This window comes from Choloepus didactylus, chromosome 7 (assembly GCF_015220235.1).
Source record: "Choloepus didactylus isolate mChoDid1 chromosome 7, mChoDid1.pri, whole genome shotgun sequence".
Lineage (NCBI taxonomy): Eukaryota > Metazoa > Chordata > Mammalia > Pilosa > Megalonychidae > Choloepus > Choloepus didactylus.
In genome coordinates, this window is record NC_051313.1 from 16,535,482 (window position 1) to 16,546,504 (window position 11,023).

The 11,023-nt window shown below is 45.1% G+C and overlaps 1 pseudogene; it reads left to right on the forward strand.

Annotated features, from left to right (window-relative positions):
- Nucleotides 1-9,824: 9,824 nt before the first annotated feature.
- Nucleotides 9,825-10,568, forward strand: LOC119540417 (annotated as a pseudogene).
- Nucleotides 10,569-11,023: the final 455 nt, after the last annotated feature.

Below are 11,023 nucleotides of genomic sequence, written 5' to 3' on the forward strand. Positions count from 1 at the left end.
TTAATTTTGAATCATGCCTTGTTCACTGAAATACTTCTAGAAGTGGTTTTTCAAAATAAGTTCTTTGGCAGTATATTATCTTCACATTTTCATACCTGAGTCATTCTGGTGTTTATTCATGAATAAAATATAATCTGGCAGGACACAAAATATTTTCTCCTTAAAATTCTATAAAATATGTCCCGCTTTCTACTGGGGCTCTATTGAGCATAAGAATTCTGAAGTAAGCCTTAGTTTTGTCCCTTTTGGGGCAACCCGTATTTTTTTGCTCAAATGTTTATAGGATTTCTTTCTTTGTATTTCAAAACTTTCACAAGACTGTAGCTAAGTGTGGATATCCTTTCATTAATTTTGTCTGTAATCATTACCCTTAGGAATCCTGCAGTGACAACATTTTCCTTTGCATAATGACTCCCAAATATTTATCTAAACATCCAAACCCTTGCCAGAGAACCAGAAGTAGATTTCCAACAGCCCACAGCAGATTGTCAAACTCAACAATCTAAGCAATTTTTTTTAAGAATTTATTACTTCCATTCCCCTCTTAATTCTGATTCTTTTCCTGGCTTCATCTTTTTTTTTTTCATTGCCTTTTGTCTATCTATGTATCACCAGCTCCTAGAAATAGTGCTGGCAAAGCGAATGAATAAATGAACGAGTGCTGTCCAGATTTGACAATGGCTCTCAAACATGGTATCTCCTCTGACTCCACATCTCCTCTTACCAGACTGCATCATGTTAGCTTCACAGCTAACTTCATAGTCTGCCTCTGAAATATCTTTTGCATATGGCCTTTCCTTTCTACCTGCCATGCTTGGCTATTCAGTTGCTCATTACCTTTCAACTAGATTATTACACTTCTTGCACTTGTCCCAGTGCTCATTTTCCCAATTTCCTATACATTTTACATGGCACTTCTATATTAATTTCCTTGAAGCACATTGCTTGTTTTGTCATTTATCCTGCAACCCTTTAAGAAGCATGGAGCATATGCTGAGCTCTGTGTCAAGTACTGCAGATCAAACTCCAGTAAGGGACAATCTCCATACTTGAGCAGCCCACCATCATCCAGGGGGAGGGAGCCAGAGCTGGGAGACCAGTGCCAAAGGAGAGGAGCAGAGAGGTGGGGCAACAGACATCACAGATACAGGGATCAGTCCAGCAGTCACAGAAGAGGGGATCTTGGCTCTGTGTCCCAACAGATGTATAGACATGTTCCAGGATCAACCTTAGACGGAAATAGGAACTATTCACCTTTTGAATCAGGTGAGAAAGGAAAGAATAGGTTCTAACTTTGGGTGAGTTTAGAAGTGGGGGGAAGAAAATTGACCAAACCGTCACTACTGAGGGCCACCGCTTTCTCTCCACGTATGAGGCGAGTTGAGTTCATTCCTTGGGAGGGGACATCCACTGTGCTGTGAGATCTAGCAGTAAGGCCAGGGCATGCCGCCAGCTAGTGGGGATGGCTTTCGGATCACTGTACCCGCTAGAAACCTTATGCTGTGTCCATGGCATTAAAGTTAATTCTAAATGCAAGTACGGATACATTGGGGTAGTTTGGACACTTTAGGAAGCTGTTGTTCCCAGGGCTTCCTAGTACTCAAGCATCAGGATACACACTACTTTCCAGGGGGAGCCCAAAGTCATCAGAATTGCTGCATGGATTTTGTCAATTCAAAGCAGACTCAATTGCTTGGAAACCATAGCACTTTTTATTTACATAAGCCAAGCTTTTTTGAGAGAGCTGAATTTTGAATGTAGATCCAAATCCTGGAAAATTGAGAGTGCAGATTTTATAACTAAACCATGGAATGGGGAAAGAAGGCAAAATAGCAGTTCTTGCCACATGGCACCTCCCCACCACCACCACCAAGCACACCCTCACACACAGGCATACACCATCTAAGGAATGTGAGTCTCGCCAGCAGGGTGGAAAATGAGGAGTTTTGCAATTTACCTTAAGTGCCTCCTCTGTGGAAAGTTCTTAGGAAACAAAAGAAGATTACCTTTCAAAACAGGATCGTACAATCTGTTGAGGGCAATGGACAAACCCTCCCAAGAGAGACCCTGGAGGAGTCATTTGTCTTCTTCAGCCTGACTGAGACTTCACTGATTCTTGGCTCCGTGCTTGGCTTCCAGAGAGCACTCAGCCTCTGAGAGGATCTTCTGGAAATTTTCATAGACCTTTCCCTGATGAATTTCCAGGAGGACTAGAAATGTAACTTTATACAATTGACAGGACATTGAGATCACCTAAATAAGCTTGCTACACGCTCAGAGAAATAGGGGAGTGGATTAAGAAGAAGCCCCCCATCATCTGATAAACACAGGGTTCTTAAGAGAAAACCTGAACCCTAACAGTTCTCTAAGGCATATTTGTTGTGGGTTGAACTGTGTCCCTGAAAGGATATGTTGAAGTCCTGACCCCAGTAACTGTAAGTGTGGCCTTATTTGGAAAAGGGGTCTTTGCCGATGTGGTTAGAAAAGTCAAGGTGAGGTCCTACTGGAGTAGGGTGGGCCCTAAATCCAAAATGCCTGGTGTCCTTGTAAGAAGAGGGGAATTTGGATACAGAGACACAGACGTAAGGGAAGACGGTCCTGGGAGAGGAGGCAGAGATTGCAGTGCTGAGTCTACAACCAAGGAACACCGACGCTGCCTCCAACCGCCAGGAGCTGGAAGGGCGGCAGGCACAGGCTCTTCCAGAGACTGCAGAGGGAGCAGGGCCCTGCTGCACCCTGATTTTGGACTTCTAGCCCCCAGAACTGGGAGACGCTACATTTCTGTTGTTTTAAGCTGCCCAGTTTGTGGTGATTTGTTTCGGCAGCCCTAGGACACTAATACGTGCATGATAGAAGAGACTATTGTTAAGTAATGATTATTAGGAGAATTAAATTACTTTTACAATAAGAGGCATGCTACTCTTATTTTATACCAAGAACTAGAAAGGGTTACTTTGAAATCTTCTTGAGAAAGGACAAGAGTTACTTTATGGTAAAGAATGAAGAGAGATTCACATTATTTTTTTATTTTTTTTTGTTGGGCAGATTTGGGAGAAAAATGAATGCCATGAAACTGGCTTTTTACTTTTCAAAAGATAACTGCCCTGCTCTTTTTTATTTTTTATAACATAGACCATTAGCATTGCTTAAAAAGATGTGAACATGTCAAGTGACCTTTGAAAAATTCTTTTGATGAAACAAAAATAACCTAGTCAGAAGGGAGTGCACAATTCCCTTAGCCCTTAACAATCCCTGGAACTGAGAGAACAGCTTAGAGTATCATTAAACTCCCCACAAGGAAATGTGGAACTTTCACCAGCGAAGACTTTTCCTCAACACCCAGGACCCCAGAGGAGGAAGGTGAAGTATTTCCTAAGCTAGTCCAGTTACTCAGCATTGTTAGGCCAACAGAGCAAGTGCTGGGGATGTGGGGGCGGGTGCCCCACCCAGAGCACCCCGTGGGCCTGTCCACACCCGGCCCTTCTCTAGGGAAGTGAGAGTCACATCGTCTGAGCGGTTCTGCCCTGCCCCAGGGTTAGACGGAAGCAAGGCCCGCCTGACACGGAGGAACACAAGCCTGGCCTCGCCCCAGGGTGGGACAAACCCGTGGACCAGTGTGGCCCAGAGTTCCGTGCCTGGCTCTTCACTGCCCACCTGCTCTCCCGGGGCCTCTCCAGAGAGCATCCCTCAACCAGCCGCCTGCACAGGAGCCCCCATCTGAGGCTCTGCTTCCAGGGAAACCGACCTGAGGCAGCGCCTCTGAGTAACATAGAGGCCTCGGTGCCATTTCCACAATGCCAGCCCTTTCCTCTCTGCAGCTGGCATTCACATCTTTCACATTTTCTTCTTCTTGTTGTTGTTGTTTTTGTTTGTTTGTTTGTTTGTTTGTTTTAAATCAAAACCTTCCCTCAGAAAAAAATCTGACAGCTTCATACATATTTACACCACCTTAGGCTTAAGGGGCTTGCTCTCTGGGATTTTTGCATTTTAGCACAACACAAAGCCCGTGACTAGAAGGAAGGGATTTATTGATAGTAGCTAAAGAATTGGGGGAAGGGATTTATTGATAGTGGCTAAAGAATTGGGGGAGGTGGTAAGTTTTCAGCACATACTCTGCCTACTCATAAACTTCGCCCTGATTAGAAAGTGCTAGTATAGTTGTATTTGCAGAAATATAACCCTGGTGTTGCCCAAGAGCTCCCAGGGGCCCTTCCAGCTTCTTACACTCTTGGGAAGGTGGGGTGGGGGTACTGGGAGCCGGAGCCGGGGTGACTCCTCCCTCGCTGTGTCTCAGGCCTCACTCTCTCCCCACTCCTTGTAATCACAGAATATTAGACCTGCAGGCCCAGCACTTCCCAAAAGATTCTGCTGCAATCTCATTTGGGAAAGATCCTCTACTTTACCCTCTTGTTTGGAGACTCACAACACTCATTAATATATTCAACCTAAGAAATATCAAAGCAAAGAACCCTGTTAAATGTATTAAATCCAGAGTCTTCTAACCTTCCCCACAGAATCCTATTTTTATGGATCTTAGTTTAGGAAACCTGGAACGGGCCAAGCTTCCTCATCCTACACACGAGGACTGAGGCCCTGGGAGGTTAGCTTCTCCAGTTTGCCAAGTCGCTGAGCCCAGGCAGCACCCTCTCCACAGGGATTTGTAGCCTCCTGGAGCCGGGGCTGCCCTCCATCAGGCTAACAGCAAGAGCCATCTTCACGGGAGCTCATTGCTTCTACCTGTGAGCATTGTTCGGCTGCTATCTCACCTTCTTAAGGTGACCTCTCATGGTTAGTTATTCAGCAATTTAAATGGGAACTTCAGATCTCCTGTTGTATCTGTGTTAACAGACAAAATTGCCCCAGCTCCAGTTGTCCAAACAAGTGACCTGCTTGTTTTCTCTGAGGGGGTTTCTGTGGAACTGGACACCTGCCCTGCCGGGACCTGGCTGTGGGCCCCCCCCTGTCGGAGTTGAGTCACTCTCGGGTATGGCACGTCTCATTGGCTTTATGATTCCAGGGCTCTCTTTCTACCAGTAATTTTTAAAAGAAGTGATGAATATTTTTTAAACCTGTCATAATTCTAGATGCTTTTTCCTCCTGGGTTTGGTTATTAACAACTGCTCTTTAATAACAGTTTAACTTTTTGATCAATAAAGTCAGATTGAATGGCTGTTCTCTTCTGTGAAAACTGAAGTGTTTACACTCAAAATAACGTAGGTTTGTCTTTCAGTTGTAAGCATGAGAAGAGGACTCAAGTTTCTTCAGAGCTGTGCCATAATGTGTGTGTGTTTACCAGTACTTAGAGCGGTGGGCAGTGTATGTGTGTGTGTGTTCAGAAATAAATCCTCAGCCTTCTTTCTCCCTTTCCAGGTCAGCTGAGGAAACTGTTGTAACAAGAAAAGCTGCCATTTTACACTCCATTTAGTATTCAGCCTGTTTTCTAGGTCTAAACATGCTCATAAAGAAACTGTCAGGAGAGCTTGCTTTTTCCACCGCTCACGTTTCCCAGTGGCAGGAATGGACACACAACTGGGAGTGCTAACAAGGCCGGGCTGCAGCCCTCTCCCCAGTTCCACCAAGGAAAGCTCTCTGCCCACCTCCACAAGTTCAAGCAGGCAGCCTCATTTGTGTTTATGAGTGGGGTCCTCCTGATCATCACCTTCATCGTCCGCCTTGGTGAACACTAGCTAAAGGGACACTGCCTGCAAATCTGATTTGGGCAGTTAGCCCCCTTTGCCCTTCCAGGAGCAGAAGCATGAATGTTTCCTGGCTTCCCAACCTGCCATCTTCCTGGCTCATTCTCCCTACGCACTGAGGGAGCAGAGGGACAAAGAAAATAATTTTCTCCACAATTCAATGTAGAAACATAAAGTTTTAAAGTTAAAAGGGGCATTAGACAGCCATATGTGGTAGATTGAATCATGCACCCCAATTAAATCCAAGTTCATTAAGAATCTATGTTTCTGCAGATGGGAACCCATTTGTAAATAAGATCCTTTGAAGATGTATTAACATTTGTGAATAGAATCTTCTGGGATCCTATTTAAGTGCAGCCAGACTGAGTCAGGTGGGCCTAATTATTGGAGGCCTTATGAAAGAGGGAATGTGGAAGCCAGAAGCCAGTGGAAGACAGAAGAACAGACACAAAGAGAGCAAGATCACCACGTAATGGGAGGCAAAGATGCAAGCCAAGGAGCCCCAAGGATTTTGGCCAGCCAGCACCAGAACGTTACAGACTTAGGGGAGAAAGCAAGGCCCTGCCAACACCTTTATTTTGGACTTCTAGCCTCTGAAACCTTGAACAATAAACGCCCATTGTTAAGCCAAGCAGTGTGTGGTATTTGGCATAGCAACCTGGCAAACTAAAACACTGTGCCATCATCATTTCTCTCCCTGAAATCCCAGAGCCAGTGTCTTTTGCAGCCATTGTCAATCCAGCCTCTCCCTTTGCACAGCTCCCATAGTGATTCAAGCCTGCACACCACACACACACACACACACACACACACACACACACACACACACATATGCTGACCTAGGGGGTGGAAGTGAGGGACAGCATGAGATGGACCAGAGAATAAAGGATGGCGATGAATCGAGTCCAAAGTCGACTGTGTAACATGTCGCGTCCAGCAGACCATTCAGGGGCTCCACGTTTGTGTGTCTGAGAGGCCCCGGCCAAGGCTCAGTCTACGCAGGCGTCAGCCAGGGCAGCAGCTCCAGGCCCTCGCTCTGTGTGCTGCCCAGAGCTTCCTTCCTGCTCCCACACTCCCCCTTCCCCGCCGGCTTTCATAACACAAATATAAAGTAAGTGCATAAGGGTCTTCAAGAAAATTGTACAGCGGTTAAAACAGACGTCACCTGAAAGGGAAGTATTCATTTTGGTAAAGTAAATGTGTGCATATGTGTAGCCAGAGCTAATTCTTCACCAATTTTGTTTTTGGATTCCCCAGGAAAATATTTTTTCTCTGTGGAATTATTGCTTGTTCCCGGGGAGATTCAGTTGTTTGCTTGATTCATATAAATATGCATTTCATAGTTTGTAAAAGACAAAATATCATGAACTGAAGAAAACCACTAAATGAATTAGACTGGGCTCATAGCATCTTTGTCTAGACAAGAGGAAAGAGGTTTGATATTCTCATCCTATAAAAAGTGATGTAATTTATAACCAAAATATATTGACATTAGATCATTGTATTGTGAAGTAATTTCTCTGCTGGGGAACATTGACAAGAAGGCGTCTCTCTGGGTGAAGGATTGTGTTTTAGTTGCTAAAGCTGATGAAACACAATATACCAGAAATGGGTTGGCTTTTACAATGGGGATTTATTAACTTACAAGCTTACAGTCTGAGGCCATGAAAAATGTCCAAATCAAGCCTCATCGGATGATATTTGGACTCCTCTGTCCCAGCAATGCACATGGCTGACATCTGCTGGTCCTCTCTCGGGTTTCATTGCTTCAGGTTCTGGCTTCAGTGGCTCCCTCTCTCAACTTCTCTAAGGCCTTTTCCTATCTTTTATCCTCTTATAAAGGACTCCAGTAAGATGATTAAGACCCACCCTGGGGCACTTCTTCAACCCAAGTAACCTAATCAAAAGGTCCCACCCACAATAGGTCTACACCCACAGGAATGGGTTAAAAGGACATAGCGTTTTCTAGGGTACATACATCAAACATGGGGATTCAGCTGAAGGGATTGGGCAGTCTCACTGTCAGTCACCTGAGGAAGTAGATTTCTTCTAGAACAAGAAATGAGATCCAGGAAGCAAACCACAGACCAGGAGAGCCTCTCTAGGACCAGGCTGAAGTCTAAGACATAGACACAGAATTTCCACGCTCCGGGAGTTGGGCTGGGCCGGCTCCTGCCCCGTGGACCTACACAGCCCTACAGCGTTCTTCCCAGCGAGCCCTGGTAAAGGGAGCCGGCAGCAGCTCCAGCCACATTTGCCCAGGTGCTGGCAGGGGTGGGCAAGACGCAGGCCACGGAATACCACCTCCTTCTCTTGAGTCCAGCCAGTTTATGAGGGGACACGGCTTTTATTTATGTATTTTTAAATAGGTAAAACATTCGCCTGTTCAGAAACAAAAGGCCATAATAACGCCTTACATGGGGCAGTCGCAATCCATGCCCTTTTCCTCACCCAACCGCCCACTGTACCAAACCACTTTTATAATTTTCTTTTGTATCCTTCAAGTGTTTCTTTATGCAAATGTAAGCAAATATGAAGGTGTGTATACACAGTCAACTCTCATTTTCTTTGGCAAGAAGCAGCTGTGTGTCTTATTGTTCCCGGGCTGTTGAAATAAGCTTAAAACAACAGAACCGTATTGTCTTGCACTTCTGGAGGCTGGAGGTCTGAAATCAAGGTGTCACCAGGGCCAAGCTCCTTCTGAGACCTGTAGGGGAGAACCTCCTCCCTGCCTCGCTCCTGACTTCCGGCAGTGGCTGGCTGGCAATCCATGGCCCTCTCTGCCTGGTCATCACGGGGTACTCTCCCGTCTGTCTGTGTCCACGTGTCCTCTTCTTAGGTGTGCACCTGGCACAACGAATTAAGAGCTCACCCATCTCTGGTATGTCCTCATGTTAACTTGCCTATTTCCATCTGGAACAATCCTATTCCCAAAGAAGTTCACACTTGGAGGTTCTGGGAAGGAGGACTTCAACATATCTTTTGGGGGGACACAACGCAATGCATAACACTGTGGTAAGCAGGATTTTGACCCCCTTGATCTTCACCTTCCCATGTCATACTTGTGAATTGGCAAAAAGGCTCGTGGATGGAATTAAGGGTTACTAATCATAAAATAGGGTGACTATCTTGGATTATAGGAGGTGGGGAGCAGCAGAAGGGGCAGGTGAGATGGGGCAGAAGCGGAAGTCAGATTCAAACATGAGAAGGACTCGGCACATCATTGCTGGCTTTGAAAATGGGAAAGGGGACAGCAAACTCAGGAATGCAACAGCTTCTAGAAGCTGGGACTGACCCCCACCATCCCGCACTGATAACAGCCAGCAAGGAAATGGGGATCTCAGACACACCGCCACACGGCACTGAATTCCGTCAAAAACCTGAGTGAGCCTGGAAGTATATTCTTCCTGAGAATTCAGCCTTGTGAGATCCAGCTGAGCCCACTGGACTTCTGATCTACAGAACTGTGGAAAATACACTTGTATTGTTTAGGCTGCTAAATTTTTGGTAATTTCTTACAGCAGTAATAGAAACTAACACAGTAGCTTCCTCTATACACCACTCAGCAATTGCTTTCCTTATTAAGGGTTACCCTGGCCGTCTTCCCACACTGATATGTAGAAGTGTCTTTGTTCTCGTCTGCAGCTGTGTAGTTTTACACTGAGCTATGCACTCTGCTAATGAACCCTCAGGAATGGACACACTGGGGTGGTTTCCAATCTTTTGCTATACAATAGCTCTAACCCTGACTACTGCAGCCTGGGAACATTTTTTTTCCCCCTGGTGACTATCAATGGCTCCCTAGTGCAAAACAAGGCCTGCAGGTTTAAGACTTAAGGATGGGCAATCGCAGCCCCACGCCGTAAACAGACAACATGGTGGCTGCAGCAGAGATGGCAGCCAGGCCACTGGGGGCCTTGCAGGCCGGCCTTACCCACTTGGTCACCACTTGCTATACACGACTGGGCCTGGGGCTGGGGTTACCCGGCTCCACGAGGGGCACCAGGAGGAGCTACAGCTCTGAGGTGAAGGTGGAGGACGAGCTGCAGGTGCAGTTCCTGGAGAAGGAAAATAGAGGAATCACGGTGCTTGGAATAAACAGAGTTTATGCCAAAAAATGCACTCCATAAAAACCTTATAAAAATGCTGTCAAAAGCTGTGAATGTCTTGCAATCTGATAAGAAAGTGCAGACCATAATAATAGGAGTGAAATCGCAGGGATGTTCTGTGCTGGTGCTGACCTTAAGGAGAGAGTACAAATGCACCCCAGTGAAGTTGGTCCTTTTGTCTCCAAAACAGGAGCAGTGATTAAGGAAATAGCTAATCTTCCAGTGCCTACTATTGCAGCAATAGTAGGACTGGCATTAGGTGGTCTTGAGCTGGCTTTAGCCTGTAATGTAAGAGTGGCAGCTTCTTCTGCAAAAATGGGTCTGGTTGAAACAAAGCTGGCAATTATTCCTGGTGCAGAGGGGACACAGAGATTGCCACGTGCCATTGGAATGTCCCTGGCAAAAGAGCTCATCTTCTCCACCCATGTGGTAGATGGCAATGAAGCCAAAGCAATAGACTCGATCAGCCATGTTCTAGAGCAGAATCAAGAAGCAGATGCCGCCTACAAAAAGTACTTGGACCTAACACAAGAGATTTTACCTCGGGGACCTGTTGCAATGAGAGTGGCAAAATTAGCCATTAATCAAGGGATGGAGGTCGAATTAGTAACAGGGTTAGCCATAGAGGAAGCCTGTTATGCTCAGACCATTCCAATGAAAGACAAACTTGAAAGTCTTCTTTCTTTTAAAGAGAAAAGGCCCCCTCACTATAAAAGAGAATAAGAGAAAAACATTTAAAATGCCAATATAATAAAGGTACTTCTGGCAGTAGCTTTCGGATGCACACTACATGCCCCAGCATATGGAATTTCAGTGACCAAAGTGAAAAGGAAATTATTCATATAGTGTATTAAACATCTGGAATGGATGCATACGTGTGCTTCGCTCAAATTTTTATCATGTCATAGTCATTCAGAATGATAAAGCTACTTGTATATATTGTCAAAACCCAAGTCCAAAATTAGTTATACATTTAAAAATTTCTTGCATATGAAGCTTTCCATTCTTAATTTTTAAAAATGTGAATTATTTATATATTGCACACTCTAGAAAATAATATTGATTATATGTCTACTGTGCTGCTTTAAGAAAATAAAATGATTTCTGAATTTAAAAAAAAGACTTAGGGATGACTGAGGGCCATGGACAGTAGTTAAACAGTCAATTAGAATTTGAAAAGGAGGTGATTCTTGAATCTGGGGCTAATACGCAGCACAG